General features: G+C 39.7%; 1 protein-coding gene across 2 annotated transcripts in view; it reads right to left on the reverse strand.

The window, feature by feature from the left end:
* JAKMIP2 (janus kinase and microtubule interacting protein 2) overlaps positions 1-1,858 on the reverse strand; it is a 176,626-nt gene extending 174,768 nt beyond the window's left edge. Inside the window, exon 1 of one of the 2 annotated variants that reach the window (XM_004618166.2) lies at positions 1,555-1,858. The gene's annotated coding sequence lies outside the window, so the exon portion shown is untranslated. The remainder of the gene's footprint in view (positions 1-1,554) is intronic. The other variant, XM_055141451.1, reaches the window with a different exon arrangement.
* Positions 1,859-24,412: the final 22,554 nt, after the last annotated feature.

Genomic DNA, 24,412 nt, shown 5'->3' on the forward strand with positions numbered 1-24,412 from the left:
CAACAACATTGTTGGAGAAGAGATTGATGAATAAAACTAGTCCATAAGCTGCACTGATACTTTTTACGTGCAAGGATTTTTCTGGCTTTAATTCAATGGAATCCATTATCCTAGGTGGTAATGGAGCAGTGTACCTACTCATCTCAGGCATCTTTAGTCTCCTGAGCTTGCCTTAAAGCCTTGACATAAGAAAGGTCAAGCAGATCCCAGTCAGCGTTTGTAAACTACAACAGCCCCCCATTTATACTACAGAGTGCACATTTTTGTGCTGGGCTCCGCTCCTTTTCCAGTTTGATTTCATTGTCAAAGTCGACTATTTTAGAAATAGATATTGTACTTCGGAAATCCAGATTCTGCAAACAATCTCACTTCCCTACATGCCCTCCCTTAAAAAGTAAACCTATACATAGAACATTAGCCAACTATAAAATGGTGCCTGGTTACTGAAGGAATGAACAGCGAATAGCAGAACTATTAAATAAAATGAATGCATTTCACCTTCGAGCTCATCTGTGCTCCCTGGGACACAGACACAAGCATGAAAAGCCTGGGGTAGGATCTCAAGAAAACTGATTTGTTACAATATCCATTTGGTAATACGTTTGCTGGACACCAAAGAATACCATAATCCACCTTCCTTTTCCATCACTGCGAATATAGGGTTCTCAAATCACTCTCCCACACACCCAATTAATATAAAGAAAAGAGAAAAGCTATGGATTCACATCCAGTGCTACAAAACACAAAATGATAGGCATCTGTCCTAATTGGGCACAATGAAACTAAGGGACAATAATAAGAATAAATCTCACATTAATTCAAATGAAGCCAATGAATAATAACACAAACCAGAAGCACAGTTAAAAAAATTTGCAATTACCCCCCAAGCAGGCAAGGGCATTTATAACCCATAAAAATGATTGCAAAGCACACTCTGCATATAAATATGTTCCATAAACGAACTGTAAATGCTAAGGAACATGTATCAATCATATGCATATCTAGAGGGAATATAGACGTACATCCACATTCAAATCTATATGCTAAAAATGAAACTGCAAATGGTTTCTGAGCAAGAGTGTATTAGAAGGCGAAAGAGAATGCTTAATTCTGGGGCCACCTTTTCTTAGACATGAAGGAAATAAGCAAAATCACCTTGCAATTAGGCCGGGAAGCTATGAGCACCAAATGTGTTTTTGAGGAGGCCCAGCCCTGTGTGTGCAAGCTGCAAATGGACTGAGTCCTTTCAATAAAACCCATGTCTCATTAGCTTTTTCCACTCCCCAAATCGTCCGCTAAGCTTGAAAGAAAAGAAATCCAGCGGCTCAGCCTGCATTCTAGTCCCCTCAATATGAAATCAGAACACCATTTTTTTTTTAAATTTTAACAACAAGAGGATGCCTTCTCTCTTCTGGGCAACCTTCCCCCTCTCCCCATCCCCATCTTCCTCTCCGATTCGGAGGGAGTCATTGTTCAAGGGGAGGCCACAAACGTACACATAGGTCATGGACTTGCAAGCTAAACCTAGATTGCTCCTCGGACTCCCCTACTCACCCTGCGGAGAGCCGGCGACGCTGCTGAAAGGAGGGAGAGGTGCAAACTGAATCCATTTTCTTTGCGACCCAGTCGGATGCAGCCTCGAAATCCAACATCAGCAGCTGCGGCTTGGATTTTTTCTTTTTTTTCCTCCACTCCCTCTCCGGTCGGCGACGGTGCGAACAGGAACCACCCTTCCAGCCCCGCTAGAGTAGCAGCAGAAGAGGCGACAGAAGCAGCAGCATCACCACTTGGCCTCCTCCCTCTCGGAGGATGGGGTGAGCTCGCAAGCAGCCAGGAACTTGCAGCAGACACCTCCTCTGGCTCCTCCCCCTCCCCTCCCCCACGGCCCCACCCCTGCGGCGGTAGAGGCCGCCAGCCCGGGCAGCTGCTGGTTGTCATGGCAATGGCCAATGGGAAGGGAGCAGACTAAGGGGGAGGGGAGGTGGGTGAACCGAGCAGCGGGGCTCGAAGGGGAGGGATATTGGTGCTGCCGCCCGCTAAGGTGCTTTTGGGCTCTCCTACCTTGAACGCCAGGTCTTTAAAAACGGGCCAATGGTGTATCGGCACGAGAGGAGAATCATTTCAGTGACATCGAAATCTAGCCCAGAACGGACGAAATCGCTTTTTTTTTTTTTTGTAACAATCTCTACAGTTTTCCTATCAAATGTATTTAATTGGCTATTAGGAAAGAAAAAGGAGAGACTGATGTTGTACTAAAAAAAAGAAAAGATGATTATCACTCCAAATGTGTTTGTCCTTCATACCGTTTGCTCAATGCTCAGCGCCCTTCAAGGTTGTGTAAAAAGCAAAGTGAGCGGCTGGACTTTGCAATGGAATAGGCGCTACTGAAATCGACACCACTCTCTGCTTGCCCTTCTGGGGGGCTTTGATTGGCCTGACTGTTTATCTAGGTTCTTCTCTGAAGACAACCAGAAGGAATCTGGCATTTCCCTCTAAAAGAAGTTGGAACAGAGGAAACAAGTAACCTTAAGTAAAACCAAGGTTCTCAGTAGCACCAGTTGTTGGACAGTTCCAAACCTCTTTAGTGTCCTGGAGTGATCCAGTTCCTGCAGGAAATTCTAAACCATTTTTATGAATGGCCTTTTGGAATTTCTAATCCTAATGGTAGTCAAGGTGAGGGGTAGGGGGGAAAGGAAGTGAAATCAATAGTGTTGGGTTCTAGAGGATTTCTTTTCTGTCAACTATGGAGGGTTCTAGGGGAGTTCTGTTCTGTCAGCTATAGATAATTAGGATTACCTCTAAAGACTGAGATAATGCATGAAAAGTACTTGGTGTGTATTAAGTGTAAAATAAATGTTTACTATTATTACTACTAGTAATAATACGTGTTGATCTTTTTTACACAAGGGGTAAAGGGACTAGCACAGCCATTCGCATCCGGGGGGCTGGGCACTGGGAGGGGATGTGGGAGTTAGATGGAAAAATAGCTGAAAGATGACAGCAGGGAAGCCCAATGAGATGGAAAGTTCTCCAAGTATGTTTTTCTTTGGATTTTTTGGGGGAGGGGAGAGGAGCACAACTCAAATACTTATGAGTTAGTCCTGTCTCTGCACTCAGAAGTGCTCCTGACAGTGCTCTTGAGGATAATGATGCCAGAGATTGAACTTGAGTTGGCCTGAGACCAAAGCAAGCACCCTACCTGCCATACTATCTCTCCAGCCCCAGAAAGTTCTTTTAAAACATGCCAGTTGAGGAAGTTTGTATGATCTTAAAAGAACTGAATAAATTCCCCACATCCTCAGGGATCAAAAATGACAGAAGCAAGATAAAAACTTTGATTCCCCTTCCACTAACACTTGCTCATTACATTTATCTACCACTTCTGTATAGAATGGAGATTCTCTTTGCCCTATCAGATAATTTATAGGTGCAAATGGGATTGGTGAAAGTCTCAGAAATGGAGGTCTGGAATCAATTTCTGCTGCCAGTTTTACTACAGACATGATCTGAGTCACATTCATAAACTTCTCTGAACCATTATTTTCTCATCTATAAAACAATCATAGGGCCTGTGTCTTTTTTTTTTTTTTGCCTTTTGGGTCACACCTGGCGATGCACAGGGGTCACTCCTGGCTCTGTACTCAGGAATTATCCCTGGCGGTGCTCAGGGGACCATATGGGATGCTGGGATTCGAACCCAGGTCGGCCGAGTGCAAGGCAAACGCCCTACCCGCTGTGCTATTGCTCCAGCCCCCAGGCCTCAGTGTCTTTTCTGGAATTCAGACAGGACATCTGTAAAGCACTACTGCAATGTCTAGTACATAAGTCTTCAGTAGATGTTGCCTCCAGTTATTATTCGCCATACGCTCCTAAGTAATGGCTATTAAAGTGTGAGAGGACATTTTCCTGCATGGAATCACTATTGACCTTATTCTTTTGGGGACAGATGGGGGTGCTTTGGACCATACCAAATATGGTAGTGCTCAGGTCTTACTCCTGGATTTGTGCTCTGGTGTTTCTCCCAGAAAGGCTCAGGGGACTCTACGGGGTTCCAGAGTTCAAGATTGGGTCAGCCACACAAAAGGCAAGAGTCCTACTCACTGTACTATCTCACTGGCCTGACTGTTGACCTTATTCTACACAAAGTTGACATCAAGGTAATTAGATGGGAGAGGAAAGGGTTGCAACACATCCTCAACATTGTCTTTTGGTCCTCTCCAAAAGCGAGAGAAACTCTGCTTCCTTCTCTCCTCAGCTAGTGGTTCCTTCTTTCCACTAGGCCTTGTGTATATTTCAGCTCCCAATAAATGTTACTGTGTAAGTAAAATAACTGTTGTGGTAATAGCACTTTTTTTATATTCCCTATACATCATCCTTTTTCATGAAGAAGGTCATGTAGTAAGCAAAGAAGAAAGCTCCAGGCTGTAGAAATTCAGAGACATTTCAATTCTGGTTTGAAAGGGAGCGTTTATTTCATCTTTAGCACAAAAATCTGACTCGGCTGGGGTGAATGATCCTAGTTTTCTGTCCTCTCACTAACACAAGCAGAGTGAGCACATAGAGAGAAAGGTGTTTGATGTTTCTTGTTTGAACCCAAGGGAGCCATTCAAACACCACTTTCTGAGATTTTGCCATATTCATACAGTGCTATTATCTTATTTAAAAAAAGTTTTCTTGAAATATTTTCCTTGATATATATTATTGTTTTTATAATTTACCTTAAAGTGAAATTTATTTCTAGCATTAGGAAAACGTAAAAAATAAGTGTGATGAAGAGAAAGTACCCATAGAAAGAAACTTAAAGCAATATAATATATATATATGTACATATATATATATATTTGGGGGTACAGCAGTGCTTAGCATTTATTCCTGGCTCTGCATTCAGGGATCACTCCTGGTGCTGCTCCGGGTACCATGTGGTGTGCCTGGGATTGAACCTAGGTCATCTGTATGCAAGGAATATACCTTACCTGCTGTACTATATCTTAGGCCCCCAAATAATACATTTTTATATAAAATAGGGGTTTCAACATTATGTATAATATAGCTCTCAATTAATTTTTAATTCTTTTAATTTAATTTTTTCCTTCTCCACCTGCACCTCCTCTCTTACCATGTTCTATTCCCATAACTTTGATCATCTTCCAATATACCATCTTATTTACTTGCACTTTGAATGTTGTTCTTCAATCTCCAATTGCAATGCAGGCTATAAAAGGAAACAAATTTTTGAACTATGTCTGACTCATATTGGGTACACAGTAACTATTTGTTGAATGAGTAAAAAACGAAATAAATGAAGTTTCAACAACTTTGTTTTGCATTGAATTATATCTATACATTGAATTATGTCTATATAAATTATTGATATATTGTCACTGTCACTGTCATCCTGTTGCTCATCGATTTGCTCGAATGGACACCAGTAATGTCTCCATTTTGAGACTAAACAGTATTGATATATTATTTGTCCATATATTTTGCAAAACTAATAAGATGTTTACAATAATTATATTAATAGAATAAATGCATGTCAGCATATTTATTAAATATTCTTTAATTACGTAGCTATTAAAATGAAAATATCTACCCATGCATACTCAAAATCATCATATTCAATATCACCCATGTTATGCTTTTCCAGTGTTCTTGGGAAAACCTTGATTTTATTCTAAGAGCATCTTCTCCAATAGTATTAACAATGACCAGATCTTTACCTCTCTTGGGATCTTTTCCACCTTGACTTCTTAATTCTATGAAATGACTGAAAATGCAGAGGGTTTCTGTCTTGGATCGGTAGCAACATTAAATTTTCAGAAGAAACCACAGCATAATGGAAGGATTATGCCAAGTGTGGATTCTGGAGATAAACTGCCTAGATTGAATCTGTGCTTCATCATTTGTTTCCTGAGTGACCTTGGGCAAGTTGTTTAATTTCTCTGTGCCTGTCTCACTGGGTTGTTTGCTTTGTGTAATATTATTTTTATTTACACAACTTTTACAAAGTTGTTGACAATAGAGTTCCATGTATATAATGTTCCCAACTCTAATCCTACCACTAGTGAGTACATCTATCACCAATGACTCCAGATTCATTCCCCTGATCCCCTGCCCCCATCTATTTTATTGACAGACTTTTTTTTTTCCAATTGAGGTACCATGATTTACAAAGTTGTCCATAATTGAGTTCCAGATATACAATGTTCCAACACTAATCCCTTCACCAGAATGCACCTTCCTTGGCCAATGTCTCTAGTTTCTCTCCCTCTATGGCAGGCATCCACACCTTTTAAAAATTTTATGCACTGTGGTTTACAATATTATTACTAGTATGGTTTCATCATGCACTTTACCAACTTCCAGCAACCCCCAACCTCCAGATAGTCATTTCCATCCTTCCCTCTTGTCCTATCCCCTCTTTCACCCCCAATCCCTGTCCCAGTGTCAGAATTTTTACTGAAGACCAGTTATTGTGGTCTACATTTCTATTAACTTTGGGAATTGGTTATTCCTCTAGTATGTTTCTCTATATCCCACACAGAAGAGAGATCATTCTGTGTCTGCTTCTCTCCCTCTGACAAATTTTACACAGTATGATACTCCCCAGTCCCATGCACATAGCAGCAAAGTAAATGATCTCATTTTTATTTATGGCTGTGTAGTGTTCCATTGTCTATATGTACCACTATTTACCCAGACATATGTTCTTGGGTGTATGGGTTGTTTCTAGATTTGGGCTATTGTGAACAGTCCTGCAATGAACATAGGAGTGCAAATGTATTTTCTGCCTTGTGTTCTTAGGCCCTTGGGGTATATTCCAAGAAATGAAATTGCTGAATCTTATGAAAAGCCAATTTTTAATTTTGAGGGGAGTGTTGTTATTTTTTTCAGAAAAACTAGTTCAGTCAACATTTTCATCAGCAGTGCATGAAGGTCTTTCCATATGTTCATAGCAACATTGGTCGTTCTTTTTTGTATGCTTGCTTGTTTGTTTGGGGACCACACTCAGCAGTGCTCAGGGTTTACTTCTGACTCTATGCTCAGATATCACTTCTGACAGGCTAAGGGGACTATACGGGGTGCCAGGGATTGAACCTGGGTCAAATGCATGCAAGGCAAATTCCCTATCTGCTGTATTATCACTTGGCCTCCATTCTTGTTCTTTTTGATACATGCCAATCTCTCTGGTGTGGGGTAATATCTAGTGAAGTTTTTATTTGCATTTACCTGATAATTACTGACACAGAGAATTTTATATGCCTTTTGGCCATTTGCATATCTTCTTTGAGGAAGTTTCTCTTCATCTCTTCTTCCCAATTTTTTTTATAGTATTGGATGTTTTGTTCTTGTAAAGTTCTACCAGTGATTTGGATATCTTGGGTATTAAACCTTTATCAGATTTTGTCCTAATTTGTGGGGTGTCTTTGTTTCTGGTCATAGTTTTCTTTGAGGTGCAGAATCTTCTTCATTTAATAGTTTCACTTGTTTAGCTTTTCTTCCACTTGCTTGGCACATAGTGTTAAATCCTTAAAGATGCCTCTAGCTCAGTACCAAAGAGTTCTGCTTATGTTTTTATCAATTTTACTTATGAATTTAGGTCTCAAAAGCACATGTGGAGGTGTTTTTGATTTGACTTTTGTGCAGTAGAAAGAGGTCTGTATTCTTTTTCTTTTTTCTTTTTACGTGTATCTGACCAGTTTTCCCAATGCCATTTGTTGAAGAGGCTTTCCTTACTTCACTTCATGTTTTTTTCTCTCCTTTATCAAATATTAACTGTCCATATATTTGAGTCTACCTTCTATCTTCACTGTGAATAACTTAACACTAATGATATACTTTATTTACCCTCATCTCCCCACCACCCCCTGGATTTCTTTACTTATACAGGAAAGGGAAGTAATATTATTCCATGTGAATTTCAGTATCATCATCATCATCATCATCATTATCATCATCCCGTTGATCGTCGATTTTCTCGATGAATAATATTACTCCTCTTTCCAGTAACCTCTCCATTCCTCCTAGCCCTGAGATTTTAGAAGCCTCTCTTTACTCGACCTTCCCAACAGTGCTGCATTGGAGGCTCTTTCAGGGTCAGAGGAATGAGACCCAGCACTGTTACTGATTTTGGTATATGAATATGCCACGAGGAGTTTGCGAGGCTCTCCCATGAGGGCAGAAAACTCTCGGTAGCTTGCCAGGTTCTCCGAGAGGGAGAACTAGGCTATAAACTATAAGCTTCCTGAAGCTTGGTTTCATAGTCTCTGGATGTTGACCATTGGTGGGATTACATGGTGCCTGGGGCAGTTTCCGGGTGGAAACTAGCTACTGGAAAATGGGGGATTTGGGCGGAAGAGGCAAATCCGAGCAGGCTTGGAGATCTCAGCCCTGGGTCCCACACACCTGGGTTCCTCTGCCAGCTTCTTCATGCATGAGGTTCATCCGAACGTGTAGAGAGTGGCCTTTAGCATTACTGTGGCTGGGTTCTGGAGGTCTTCGGCTGCAGAAGCTCTGCTTGGAGTGGAGAGGGAAACTCAACCCACCCCCTCTGAGGGACCCAGGTGAAGACAGACAAAGGGACGCAGAGCAATGCAGAATTTCAGTAATGTTTAATTTATTTCTTTGAAAAATACCATGGGTATTCTTAAAAATAATTCATTGAATATGCATAATGCTTTGGGTAGTATTGTCATTTTGACAATGTGAATCTTCCCTATCTATGAACAGAGAATGTGTTTCCATTTCCTCATGTAACCCTTGTGTTTAGATGTTTTTTGTAGAATCTTTAAGACTTTCTAAGTATAGTATCATGTCAACCACAAGTAGTGAGAACTTAAAGAAGACCTACTGCCAATTCTTTGCAGGGTCTTTCAGAAAGTCAAAAAACCAGAAATCCTCCCAAACAGTTTTGATGAGGCAAGCATTATCCTGATACCAAAAGCAGAGACACTACACACAACAAAGTAAAACTAAAAGACTGTATCTATGATGAACATGATGCAAAAATCCTCAACAAAATATTAGCAATCAAATCCAGCAATGCATCAAAACGATCATAAAGCATATAGTAGGATTCATTCCTGGCATGCAATGATGGTTTGACATATATGCAAATCAATAAATGTAATGCACCATATTAACATAGGAAAAATAAAAAATATAGCATCATATCAATAGATGTAGAGAAAACCCATTCATGATAAAAACTGATAAAATGGGAGTTGAAGAAACTTTCCTTAACATAGTTGAAGCCAATTGCCACAAACTTCTATCAAGTATTATACTCAATGGTGTAAAACTGAAAGCCTTTCCTTTAAAATTAGGCACAAGGGACTGGAGTGATAGCACAGCGGGTATAGCATTTGCCTTGCACACAGCCAACCCGAGTTTGATTCCTAGCATCTCATATGGTCCCCTGAGCACTGCCAGGAGTAATTTCTGAGTGCATGAGCCTGGAGTAACCCCTATACATCGCCAGGTGTGACCCAAAATGTAAAAAACAACCCAAAAAAGCAAATAAAATTAGGCACAAGACAAGGTTACCCACTCTCATCACTTCTATTCAATGCAGTATCAGAAGAGCTGGCCATAGCAATTAGGCAAGAAGATAGAAAAAGAAGACTGGCTTTTATGTTAGTTTACTTTGGGGTCATATTCAGCAGTGCTCAGAACTTATTCCTGGCTTTGTGCTCAATAATCACTCCTGGCAGGGATTGAAGGACCATATGGAATGCCAGAGATAAAATCCAGGTCAGCCATTTGCAAGATAAGCACTCTACCCACTGTAGTATCACTCTGGCCCAAGACATATTTTTAAAATTTTTATGATTAGAATTTAAGGCCCATGCTTGCTGTAGTGTTGGGTTTAGAAATATGTAGATACCTCAGCTGAAACCTCAATTGAAACCCCTGAGCATCCTAGTATCCTCCTTCCTATCTGTTTCCATCTTTCCCTGGCAGTGTTTTCTTTAACCTAGAACCAATGGCTTGCCCACCTCTATTTCCATTCAGTGAAATCATATTCTATGTATTATGTATTGGTGAGAAACTCCATCATTTGTCCTTGGCATTAAATTGTTTTGAAAACCAAAGTTCCTTGAACAATGAGCTAACAAGTGTGACATATAATAAATGATAAACAGTAAAAGATAGTGTTGTTCATATAATTTTGCATAGGAGCAATACCCAACAGCACTGGAGCTAGATTAGGGAGAAGGTACTGGAGATGCTCAGCTGGCAGTATTGAGTTTGAGGGTTCAGTGGTCAGCCTGACACTGAACATCTGGGGCCACCAGGCTATACATACAGTGGGGGTGGGATGCGGTCAGGCATTGAACTGGGAGTTGAGTTCAGTTACTCACAAATACTAGGCTTGTTTTCTACTACACTAGCTATCCCATAACCCGTTTGTCAATATTTCTTTCAATAACTATGATTTTTGCATTGCAGAATGGATCCAAAGCACCCAGATAACTTAGGTTAATTCTAATAACTTGCTTGCAGTTATGACTACAGATAATTTGTCAGCAGACGATGAGAAATATTTGAGAGATTTATCTCAAAGATGGGCAAATGTCTTGATCCCACTTTATATTTGCACTGTCGCACTGTAGCACTGTCATCCGTTGTTCATCAATTTGCTCGACTGGGCACCAGTAACGTCTCCATTGTGAGACTTGTTACTGTTTTTGCCACATAGAATACACCATGGGTAGCTTGTCAGGCTTTGCCATGCTGGCAGGATACTCTAGGTAGCTTGCTGGGCTCTCCGAGAGGGACAGAGGAATAGAACCCGGCTCGACTGCGCGCAAGGCAAATGCCCTACCTGCTGTGCTATCACTCCAGCTCTCACTTCAAGGTAAGAATTTGAAAGTTACTATAGTTTATATCCTGCCTAATCTCTAAGAGATTATTTACAATCTATATATCTAGAGAGAATTGAAATGTAAGAAGACAAGATTTTCTCGGGTTCAGTAAAAACACAGGCACTCTCCTGGTTTTATTAAATGCTTTTTATTGTTGTAATCAGTGTCACATACATCAGGAGAATGCTCCCATGAGTTCCGCATTGCTACGACTAGTCATTTTATGAATGACTCTATGCATAGTAGGTGGAAACTTTCATCAAGCTCACCATTTCCCCTGGAGGTTTCAACTTTCTAACTTTGAAGATTAATCCAACGTCTATTCAGTTTTAATGTTAATTGTCCTATTATTGAGACTCCCTGGAGTTCCTGGGTCTGCAATTGCTTGGTGGTAGAATACCAGTCTCAGAGGCATGAATCTGCATGTCCAGTCTTAGATGCCAAGTGCAATCCCAGAAGCACGCCCATTTGGGATCCCCAGCAACCCAACTGAAATCCATCTGCAAGCACTAATAGTAAATAAATGTGCATGTACCACAACTTTTAAAATGTGTTAAAACTAATGAATACCAGATTTAAAAAAATTTTTGCAAGCACTGCAACCAAGTGTGCATGACTCCTGGTCATCATAGCAATAAAGAGAAGAGGGAAATACATGAAAAATAAAAGAATTTTCCATATTGCCCTATTATATATATATGTATATATATATATTACTACAGTCATGAGGGTGGATAAATTTTTCCTTAGTCATGGACATTGTTTTTGTGTTTATTTATTGATGCATCAATTAATATATACTTATTGCTAGCTGATACTCTACTTGCCCAAGGGAACTAGGGACATAGCTATCACATACCATATGAGTATGTGCTTCCTGGAGTTGGTAGTCTACAAGGATAGAGAGATTACATAAGATTACATCACTCAAAATCAGTGATGCTGAGGCTTATGACCAAGAACTACAGGAAAACTCCACTTATGACAACACATTAGTGGAGAATATAAACTAGCTTGGGTTTCAGGGATGAAGATATAGAGCTGTTATGGGGTGGGTTAGAATAGTCACAGGTAACTTCAAACAAAAGGAGATATATATATATATATGCATATATATATGCCTTGCTGTTGGAATATAGCTCTAAATATGTTAGGCCTGACTTTGGTTTATCCTTTCTCCCCTTGCCACTAGGAGCTTAGGTATATCAGTCATGCCCATCAAAGTGCTCCCAAGTCACTCCCATTCCTTTGTTTATCTGTAACCACTTCTACCAGTTTATCTGCTCTTCCTCTAATCAAACTCTGTTAATTTGTAAGGTCAGACCTTGCTAGGACAAGTGTACTTGTATTGTAAGTTAATATTGTCTTTCTCCTCTCTTATGTCTTTTGAATAGTTTACCTTAAAACAATATCCTTTTTGTATGGACAAAGAAAGACATTTATTAATATGCTTTGGTAACATGGGATTTAATTGGCTTCAAATATTATTCATTCCCGGGCATCTGCTTTCTTGACTTAAGCCTCAGCTGGCCTTACTTCCTAGCACCCTCAAAAGCAGGGTCCCAACGAGGGATGGGACGGACCCAGGGCAAGCGGTGAGTTGTGTGCTACCCTGGCATCGAGATGGGCCTGGCCAAAGCACCTAATGCTTAACTATATGTTAAGAGCTTGGTCATGGGCATGTCATATCATGATCCAAAAGCAACGACGAGACTAGGGCCCTGCTAGGGCTAGGAAAGACTAATCTGGCCGGAGCGCTGTAGTCTGAGAACAAGGTGACCCCCGGAGAGCAATTCTATAAGCTTAATGCGTCTCTTGCTATGTCCATACAAAATTATTTATAATATTAGTACTTATATGCTAGTAGGACAAAGAGAGGAGAAACACACCCATGGGATTCCGCTCTTGGGCGGATGTCCCGCTGAGAGAGATTCTGTCCTAGTGAAAGCATCCCCTAAGGGATAGAACTTTACCCCCTATGGATTGTAACCATACCTACGCGTAAGCCCCGGCCCGCTGCATCCGGAGTGGATGTGGGGGATTTAAGGGAGCTGTATGAGGGGGCTGGGGGGAAGTTTGAGAGGAGCAGAGAGAGAGACGGGAGTGTTTAGAAAGAAGTTTGGAATAAACTGCGGTGAGGCCAACCATCTTGGCTCCGTTCCTTCCTTCGCCTGCCTCATCGCCCCTTTTAGTGATTTTACACAATATGCCTTGCAATGTGGAAGAACATGGCATATAATCAATATTTGTTAAACATTAGTACCTAGCACAGTACCGAGGCATACTAGGTGCTACATGGATATTTGTTTAAAGAACCTGCCTCTTCCCCTCTCCTAGCACAGATAAACACATGATTTCTTTCCTTCACGCTTTTTTTATGTTAATGTATTTAGGGAATTAGAGTTTGTCAATATCTAAGGATATGACACGCTATAATGTGGGATGAGAAAGCATAATGTAAGGCTAAAAGATTGATTGTTCTTACGGTAGAAAAAGAAGTGTAATGCTAGCAATCATGACCACAACTCCATTATAGATTTATTCAGTAAGCATTACATAATAATACATACCTTTGCTCTAATGTGAAAATGAGGAACATTTTTTTCACTTTCAGGTCCTGAGCTGTTAATATTATGCGAGAAGGCTCAGATTAACAAATCAGAGATATCAACAATGGCAAGAAGTTCCATTTTAATGACCTTTATCAAAACTTCGGGACTGGAGGGATAGCACAGCAGGTAGGGCATTTGCCTTGCATTTGGCTGACCCGGGTTCAATTCCTTTGTCCCTCTCAGAGAGCACAGCAAATTACTGAGAGTATCCCGCCCACACAGCAGAGCCTGGCAAGCTATCCATGGTGTATTCGTTATGCCAAAAACAGTAACAACAAGTCTCACAATGGAGGTGTTACTGGTACCCAGTCGAGCAAATCGATGAACAATGGGACAACAGTGCTTACCGAAACTTTGCAATCAGAAGATGTACATTTTAGCCTCCTTCACTATCACTGTATCATCGTTATCCTGTTGATCTTCGATTTGTTCGAGCAGGTGCCAGTAATGTCTCCATTCGTCCTTGCCCTGAGATTTTAGCATCCTCTCTTTACTCATTCTTCCCAGTGGTGCCACATTGGAGGCTCTTTCAGGGTAAGGGGAATGAGACCCTCTTTGTTACTGTATTTGGCATATTGAATATGCCACAGAGAGCTTGCCAGGCTCTGCCATAAAAAGTGTTTTCTTTTTTATTCTGCTTTTTGGGTCACACCTGGTGGTGCTCAGGGGTTACTCCTAGCTCATACACTCAGGAACTACTCCTGGCAGTGCTCGGGAACCATCTGGGATGCTGGGAATTGAAACTGAGTCGGGCACATGCAAGGCAAATGCCCTACCCGTTGTGCTATCAATCAGCCTTATCCCTTGAGTTTTTTTTCTGAAAAACCATGATTTTCATAATTTTTACAATGTATAGAGGCATTAAATATGAGCCAGGAAATATAATAATCACAGATATCTATCCCATAGTGAACAAAACATGTAATTCCTGTCTTCATGGAGCATAGAGCCTAGTGGGTAAGGAAAGCAAAGAACCAGAAAACAAAATCACTAAAATCTAGTAGATGTGCTGTGGAGCAATGCACAGAAGAACAATGGAAGTCATGGAAGAACTAGAAATGGTTCAGAATAGACAGACATTTAAAGTGAATAATAAAGGCTGGATGTGTTGGTCATGTAAGAGAAATGTAAAGAGAGTTTTAGCGAATAGGCTGAATTCACTAAAGGAGACTACAGAAATATTGGAATGAGGGAAATATTTTAAAAGGTCATTGACAGTCGAAAAAAATGGTAAAAGAACTTAGGAGGGTAAACAGGATCCATATTCTGCAGCATTGTCTAGCCAATCATTGTAAGACAATTCAAAAACAATTCAAAAGCAATTTTTAAATGCAATGATCTAAAATTGCCCAACAAGCTGAAAATTCAAACTACCTGTGTAAAGGTGATCTTGATGGCCTTACTCTGTGGAATCCTCGAAGAAGGGAAAATTGAATCGCTTTTCCAAATGAAGGCTGAAAGAACTGTTCTCACCTCACTAAAAATGTCTGACACAGAGGGAAAAGAACTTTCTCCTTTCCTGATACAACATAAATAGAGACAATGTGAATCGTCCTTGGTAAGGAAGGAATTGTGGAACATTTCTCTGTCTTGCAAAGACTGAAGACAGGGAGACCAGGTCAGTTCACTGCACACAAAGATGGGACTGTATCCAGGTGATAGGATACATCAGAGCACACGGGAGAGGCATTAAGTAGGGTCTGCACTTTTTAGAGGTACACATGAAAACCTGGTCTAAGAAGTGGAAGTCAAGAAGCTTCTGCTTGATTCTTTAGTTCATAAAATAAGTTCTTCGGGAAACTTAGTTGTGGAGAGAGGCTAAAGAGTGTATATGACAGGATTGTAACTTTTCAGTGTCTGTGAATTGATGCTGGTGAATTCAGCCATACAGTTCAGGGTTTGTGAATGGTTACTATAAATTTATTTTTCATATCTTCCTTGCAATAGGTAAGCTGAAAATAAACTATAGGAAGGCAGTGTCTTTTCATTCTCTATTCTTTCCATTTGTCTGGCTTTTCATGCTTAATTGTTTCCACATTAGAATGTGGTGGGACACTGGTAACGAATACAGCTACTTCTTTTTTTTAAAAAATAAATATACAATTTGTTCATGCTCCAATGTTCTATTACTCTGGTTGTTGGTATTTATAAAAGAATTTCTTCAAGACCTGAGAAAAAGAGAGTGATTTTTTTATGGGGTTTTGTTCTTTTGTTTAGAGTTGTTTGGCAAAAATCTTTATAGCCTGTAGCTCAGGATTAGAAATCAAGCCTAGTATATCAATCAAGGATAGTATACTGCTCCTCTATTCAATAGAACTGTACACTCTGTTACTCTTCCTTCCCTAGTGTCCTCTTCCTATGGAACATTCTATTTGCCTGAAACTCTGGGGCCACAATTCCCTAAAGAGCTATTAGAGACATGCAGAGGGACTGAGAATTATACCATCGAGATACCCTTAGGAATCTTTGACATTCAACTCAAGGCAGAGTTTTAAAAATCAAGATAACATTGATGTGACATTGTATAACTTTTAGCAATACAATTCAGAATCTTCATAAATATATATTAGCATCGCTTACTCTCAACTAAAATACTAAAATCGTATTAGCTTCATTGTCCTGAAAACCTCAGTACTGTAGTCAAAATCCAAACATTTGTTTTGATTTGTTTTTGTTTGTGCTTTTTAAGAAAAATATATTTATTTTTGTCTTTTTGGGTCACATCTGGCAATGCTCAGGGGTTACCCCTGACTCTGAACTCAGGAATTACTCATGGTGGCTCTTGGGGGACCATATAGGATGCCAGGGATTGAACCCTGGTCGGCTATATGCAAGGCAAATGCCCTACCTGCTGTATTATCACTCGGGCCTCAACTTTTTGTCTGTTTCTTTGCTTTATTTTAAACCAGCATTTGCCATTTAACTTATTTATCTTAGCTACCTCCCTCAGTTTTATCCACGTTGTTACAATGGCAATATTCAATTATTAATAGCTATATTTTGTTTATGAATTTTATTTATGAAATCCTCTATATTTGGGTACATAGATTGTTTCCATATTTGGCTATTGTAAATAAAGCTGCAGCTAACCACAATGCATAAATCTATTATATTCTTCAGATATATATCTAGGAATGAAATTGCTGAATCTTGTGGTAGTTCTATTTTTAGCACTGATAAAATTCTATACTGTTTTCCATAGAAACTAGAACAATTTACATTCCTATCCATAATGTACAAGGGTTTTCTTTGTTCCACACCTTTTCTAACACTTCTTTCTTTCCTTCTTCCTTCCTCCCTCCCTTCCTCCTTTCCTCCCTTCCTCCCTTCCTCCCTCCCTCCCTCCTTTCCTCCCTTCCTTCCTCCCTTCCTTCCTTCCTTCCTTCCTTCCTTCCTTCCTTCCTTCCTTCCTTCCTTCCTTCCTTCCTTCCTTCCTTCCTTCCTTCCTTCCTTCCTCCCTCCCTCCCTCCCTCTCTCTCTCTCTCTCTCCCTTCCTTTCTTCCTTCCTTCCTTTCTTTCTTTCTTTCTTTCTTTCTTTCTTTCTTTCTTTCTTTCTTTCTTTCTTTCTTTCTTTCTTTCTTTCTTTCTTTCTTTCTTTCTTTCTTTCTTTCTTTCTTTCTTTCTTTCTTTCTTTCTTTCTTTCCTTCCCCCTTTTTTGAGTGTTATACCTGGCAATGCTCAGGGGTTACTCTTGCCTCTACACTCAGAAATCATTCCTGGCGGTGCTTGTAGGGGCATACATGATGCTAGGAATTGAACCTGGATCAACAGCATGTAATGCAAGCAAGCTCCTTACCTGCTACTCCAACACTTGTTTCTTTTTTTTAATCTATATATTCTCACTATTATGGGATGATATCCCATTTGTTACTTTACTTTGCATTTCCTTGATAATAGGTGATAATGAGCATTTTTATGTGCTTCTTAGCCATCTAGCCTGTCTTCTTTGGGGATGGATCTATTCAAATATGCCCATTTATTGATTAGATTATTTATGTTTTGTGGCTGTTCCGTTGTCAGAGTTCTTCATATAGCTTGAATTTTTTTTTATCACATTGTACCACTAACTGCACTGCTATCCCATTATTCATCAATTTGCTCGAGTGGGCACCAGTAACGTCTTCATTGTGAGACTTGTTGTTACTGCTTTTGGCATATTGAATATGCCATGGGTAGCTTGCCAGGCTCTGCTATGCAGTTTTATAACATTTTATCACATTATAATATGCAAATGTTTTTCCATATGCAATAAGGTGTCTTTTAGTTTTAGTAATAATTAATTTTCCTGTGAAGAGGATTTCTTAGTTTCCTTTTATTTCCACTTATTAATTTTAATATTTTAATTTCTATTGGTTTGGAGTTTTAGCCTTAAGGACAATGCTGAGGCCAATGTCATGGAGCTTATTACCCATTTTCCTCTTTGTATTTATATGTTAGAACTTACAATTTTAAAATGACTTAATTTTTGTTCAAGGTGTGACTGGTCTAAGTTTATTCTTTTGTGTGTGACTACCCAGATTTCCCAAAACAATTGTTGAAGGTACTTTTTCTTAACCATTATATGTACTTTATTATATTGTGGTAACTTTATTGTTCCTGTGTGTGTGTGTTTATGTCATTAATCTATTTGTCTGTTATTGTATATATAGGGGAGTGGCCCCCTAAGTCATACTCAAGAGACACCAGGCATCGTACCAGCAGTTCTTGGTCAAACAGCCAATGAGAGGCCCTGACAATGTGTTGCTGTTTGGTTCCTGTGATGCTGGGAGTGACCTGGGGAGTGCTTGGAAGCCTCCAGGGCTGCACCCAGAGATGCTTTGGGGACACCGTTGTGCTGAGATTTGAGCCAGGGTTGACTACATGCGAAGTACTTGCCTATCTCCTGTAGTGTCACTGAAGCCCTGCTGGCTTATGTTTACTTTACAAGCATACCGTGTTGCTTACTGATGCTTTGAAGTTACTTTGAAGCTGGGGAACATGTTACTGCCATTTTTTTTTTCCCTTCGGATTACTTTGGCTTTGGAGAACATTTTTGGATTCATACAAATTTCAGTAATGTTTGTTCTTTTACCTTGAAGAATGCCATTGGAATCTTGATAGGGTTTGCCTCGAATCTGAGCATTTTTGGGGGTAAGAGGACCTTTTAAACGTCATTTCTAATGACATTTCTAATGTCATTTAAACATCATTTCTAAACGCCTTTCATCATTCTAATCTATGGATATATTTTTTTCTTATTTTTGCATCTCTTATTGAATGTTTATACTTATTTTTTTATTTTATTATTTTTGTTTTGGGGCATGGTTTGAACAAACATGGTGTTCAGGGGCTATTCCTGGCTTCATGATTGGGTGACATTCCCTGGTAATACTAAGGGACCACATGGGCCAGGAATTGGACTGAAGACTTTAGCAAGCAAAGGAAATGCAGCAGGTCTTTGAACTATCATCTTAGCATTCCTAGATATTTAAATTTTTTTAGATATTGATATAAAAAGAATTGATTTCCACATTTCTTTTCAGTTTTGTTCATTGTTTGTATACAGAAATCAAGAGATTTCTGTGTAGTTAGTGATTTGGTATCAGATCAAAACATTTAAACTTCATTACAATATGAAAAATTGGTCATATTTTTTCCAGAGTTGAGTATTTGACCTTAGATATATGAGAGCAAAGTAACAATTACAGAATTCAAGAGTACCCTTATTATACCATTCACTCCTGAAAGGCTAGCTGTGTAAGAATGTCATGAATACTGAATTAAACATCTCCTGTCAGGATATTATATTATTCTAGTTTAGGCTTTTGAAACCTTACTTCACAAGTAAATTAATATTGGGTAAGAAGATATCACTTCTTTCTACATCTTCAAATAACTCATTTTCCAAGCCTTAACATTTTTTACCCTATATTCACTGCATTACTGGAAACTCAACCTGAGGAATAGGTCATATTGCTTCATGATGATCTCTCTTAGATTCCTAGCAAGAAGTAATTTGTGTTTGTAAGTCAGACAATTTAAAAATGTAGAACACAAGGAAATGTGGCATATTACATTTTATACAAATTTTTAATAAATATTAAGATTTCTCTTGCATTCACAATTGGGATATTTATAATTTATTTTGAAACAGTGAGTTACTAATATCTATGTGGTTAATACCTAATTTCTGAAATTAAAACACCTACTTGGAATCAGATACAATGGAACACTTAATATTTTCATGTTCCAACAAATTCTATTTGTTGATTCAAAAGTAAATCAAAATACCTTGCATCTTACAGTATTCTAATTTACATCCTAGTTTTCTGAATCCAAGTTTATACAATCAACTGTATAAAGGTATGGTAGAACAAGAACAGGTTTGTTTTATGTATTTACCTTCAGTCATGTCGTTTGGCAGAACCTTATGCAAATTATAGAACAGCCACGAATATACTCTTTCTGTGCTACTTAGCAGTCTGGATTTGAATTTTACAGATTATATTTTAGTTAGCATATTTTCCTTGGAAGAATAAGGTGGAATTAGCTTTATACTAACCTCTTAACAATTTTAGACATTTAATTAATTAATCAGTTTATTATAGTTAGTTTAACATGGTTATAATAGTGTTAACATTTATGGCATTGATGTACAAAGTTTTTTAAAAGTTTTTTATTGGTGAATCACCGTGAGGTACAGTTACAGACTTACAAACGTTCATGCTTGCATTTTAATCATACAATGGTCAAATGCCCATTCCTCCACCAGTGCCCATTTTCCACCACCAATGGTCCCAGCATTCTTCCCGCCACCCACACCCACACCCCGTCCTTCTTCCATGTCATCCGGCCTCTGTGACAGGGCATTCCCTCTCTCTCTCTCTCTCTCTCTCTCTCTCTCTCTCTCTCTCTCTCTCTCTCTCTCTCTCTCCCCTTTTGGGTGTTGTAGTTTGCAGTAGAGCTTGTTTTTGGTTTTTTTGTTCTTTTTAAAATTTTATTGAATCACCGTGAGATAGTTACAAGCTTTCATGTTTGGGTTACAATCACACAATGGCCAAACACCCATCCCTCCACCAGTGCACATTCCCCCCCACCAATATCCCCGGTATACCCCCCTTCCCACCCTCCCCCTGCATCCATGGCAGACAATATTCCTCGTACTCTCTCTACTTTTGGGCATTATGGCTTGCAACACAGACACTGAGAGGTCATCATGTTTGGTCCACTATCTACTTTCGGCAGTAGTCGTCAGTAGAGGTTTTAAGTGGCAATCATGTTCGGTCTATAGTCTACTTTTAGCCCGCATTTCCCATCCGGAACGGGCCTCTCTAGCACCCTTTACTTGGTCGTCCCTTCTCTATCTGAGTTGCCTTTTCCCCCACCATGCGAGGCCAGCTTCTAAGCTGTGTAGTAATCCTCCTGGTACTTATCTCTACTGTTCTTGGGTGTTAGTCTCCCATTCTGTTACTTTATATTCCACAGATGAGTTCAATATTTCTGACTCATTTCACTTAACATGATACTTTCCATGTTGATCTACCTGTAGGCAAATTTCATGACTTCATCTTTTCTAGTAGCTGCATAGTATTCCATTGTGTAGATTGATGCACAAAGTTTTAATCACTTCTTCTGACCAAGAATCTTAACACTGAGAGCAAGTTAAGGGAAATCAAAACACCGTTTACTTTATCTTCCTTCTTCTGTAAGTTGTCTTTGCAGCACGTGTTTGTGTATGGCTCCTCATTGTCAGGGGCTTCTCCTAAGTGGTACTTAGGAGTCCCCCCCCAGACTTCTCTGAATTATTCTTAGCCCAACAGGCCATTAATTCTATATGAGGGCCTGAGGATGGGGCACCGATACATTGTTAAGGATGACCCAGGTCACCCAGAAAATGCCCAGAGAACTCCAAGTCTGTATCTAGCAGTGCTTGGGGATCTATGTAATGCTGAGGATCAAGTAGGTTGAATTTATGCAAGGCACGTACCTTACCCCCTGCATTATATATCATTGGCCCACTTTTAATGTCAATGGAGATCATTCTTTTACCCTGGGATCTCTGAAGACTTTATTTTTTTTTTTTTGGTATTGTGGAACTTTAAAAAACTTTAAAACTAGCAGGAGGGGTTGGAGAGTTAGTACCATATATCAAGTGTTTGCTTTGCAAATAGCTTGCCCATGTTGGACCCTATATAGTCTTTTACACCTGCCAAGAGTGAACATTGAGTCTGAAGTACAGAGTCTGAAGGGCAGGCATGGCCCCAAAACCTTTTTTAAAAAAAGATTTAAAAAATTAGCCGAAGCTCTGTGTTTCAAAGTGCAATATCAAAGGCTAGCATTTTAGACAAGATTTCATACATGTTTAATAGCTTGTATGCATATTTCTATTGGCCTGTCTCTTATTACCATGCCCAAGAGGGCAGGTAGTAGTTTATAAACAAATACCTAGCCTGTACTTTACTAAAAGCTCTAGGATAAACTTCAGTCATAGATGACTACACTGCACGGAATCCTTCGGATACATGCAAGCACCTTGTGTCTCCAGTATGGGCTGTAATTAATACACACTTAATTTTACAGGGTGGGGAGGAGGTGGGCTGGGTCACACTCAGCACTGTGGGGTATAATGTGAAGCCAGGGACCGAGCCTAGGTCCACCACATACAAAGCATGTATTCCAGTCCTTTGAGTCACCTCATGACCCCACACTACACACTTTTAAATGGCACAGTGAGCATTTTCTCTTCTTAAATCTATGTCTCTGAAATTTGGGTGTATAACAGACTGACTTCAGAAATCTAATGAAAACAGCTTTCATTATTGAGGTCATGGGGAAAAATACTCTGATATATTGCTTACCCAAGTGAAAACTGAAAGTGGGGAGAAGAAGGAGATCTAGATGTACTTTTTTTCATGTTTGAGTTACAATCACACAGTGATCAAACATCCATCCCTCCACCAGTGCACATTCCCCACCACCAATATCCAATTGCAGCACAGACACTGAGAGGTCATCATGTTTGGTCCATTATCTACTTTCGGCACACATCTCCCATCCCAACTGATTCCTCCAGCCAACTTAGATGTACTCTTAGTGTATCTGTTGAAAGGGCTGACACACAGGTGTTCAGAAGATGTCATCTCCAAAGGGATGATACCCAAGTGATCAGGTCATGAATCTAAATACTGTAATTCATGATAAGAAAAGAAAGTTGGGCTCTCCACGTGACATCTCAGCTCACCAATGGCCCTGATACAGAGACACAGCAGTGAATCCCAGAAGACAGCAGCTCGCCAGAGATCTCTCCAGACCCCATACCGAGTCAGTTCCATCAAGGTACCTCAGATGGAGCAAGTGTGCCCTCTCTGCTCACTCCAGATGAAACTCCGATGTTCATGAACTTCCAGAGCAAAACTCAGGTATATGCGTTCAAAGATTCCAGGTCACATGGCAGCAGCAGAGACATACCCTCCCTTCCTGTCTCCCTATTTGCTGGGGTCCTGGCTGTCACACCCACAGCCTGCCTCTGGTCACCATCTCAGCACACCAACGGCCCTGATCCAGAGACAAGCAAATGAATCTCAAAATGGATTAGCTCCCTACAGAGATGTCTCTGGGCCCTAACCATTTACAGTTTCTATTTATTTATATATTTATTTATTTATTAAGAAGTTTTATTGGATAACCGTGAGATACAGCTACAAACCTGCATGATTGTGTTTCAGTCAAACAATGCTCGAGCATCCATCCCTCCATCAGTGCACATTCTCCACTACCGTTGTTCCCAGTGTCCCACCCGCCTCCCCCACCCCACCCCACTCCCTGCCTCTGTGGCACATATCATACTTCTTACTCCTTCTCTAATTTGGGGCATTATAATTTGCAGTACAGATACTAAGAGGTCATCTTGGTTGGTCCTTGGTCTACTTTCAGCACACATCTCCCATCCTGGGCGATCCCTTCACTCATCATTTACTTAGTGGTTCCTTCTCCCTGCCAACTGCCATTTCCCCCAGCATGTGGGACCGGCTCGAATCCAGAAGTGTGTGGCCACTTTCGCAGCTGAGTGACCTCTCATGAAATTCATAATTAGCAATAGTAAGTAAATTATCTAGCATTTGCCCCTGTCAGGCAGGCTTGAATAGTGGTGGGAAAATTTAAAATAATGGTGGGAAGGTGTAATGGGGTGGGATTGGTGCTGAAATACTGAATGTAATCAATTAATGTGAACAAGCTTATGAAAATAAAAATTAAAAGAAAAAAAGAAAAGAAAGTTGGGATTGTTGGAGAAATGGCTGATTCCAGGATTGAGCAGTTGAAGTAAAAGATGAGCCTAGAACATTTTGTCATGCCAGAAAGTAAAAAAGTGCTCAAAGAGTGATGGGGACATCTTGAAAGTCAGCTTGAAAGGACTCCCACTAGCAATATCAGGGGAAATTTAATAAGGTATCAAAATGAATAATGATAGTAATTGTTTATAATCCATTGACTAAAATGAAAATCCATGAATATATCTGTTAAGAACAAACAACATAATGGAGTACAATGAATAGAAGAGAATGGAAAGCTTTCAATAGAATGCCAACCAATAAGTATAAAAGGATATATCCTGTATTTGGCAAGTCATCTTTTAGAAGAGACATAATAATATTACTAGGCATGAATCATCAATGTATGCTAAAACCAATGAGTAGAAGTTTGATGGGGAATAGGATATTTAGTCTCCCACAAGATCTCTATTAATTACAAAGGAGAAAGTGGTAACTACAGTGAAGAAACTAACTGGCATTTCTTTAAGCAAGCAATTATAATTAACAGCAGGAAGAGTACAAATGAAATCCAGTGCCTTCTTAACACAATTAACTGAAAAAGAACACTCTACACATCACTTTTGAAGTATTTCTTCTACCTGAAGGCATTTTCTATTCTTACTATGAGCAAGCACAAAACACA

This window comes from Sorex araneus, chromosome 6 (assembly GCF_027595985.1).
Source record: "Sorex araneus isolate mSorAra2 chromosome 6, mSorAra2.pri, whole genome shotgun sequence".
NCBI classification, from domain to species: Eukaryota; Metazoa; Chordata; class Mammalia; order Eulipotyphla; family Soricidae; genus Sorex; species Sorex araneus.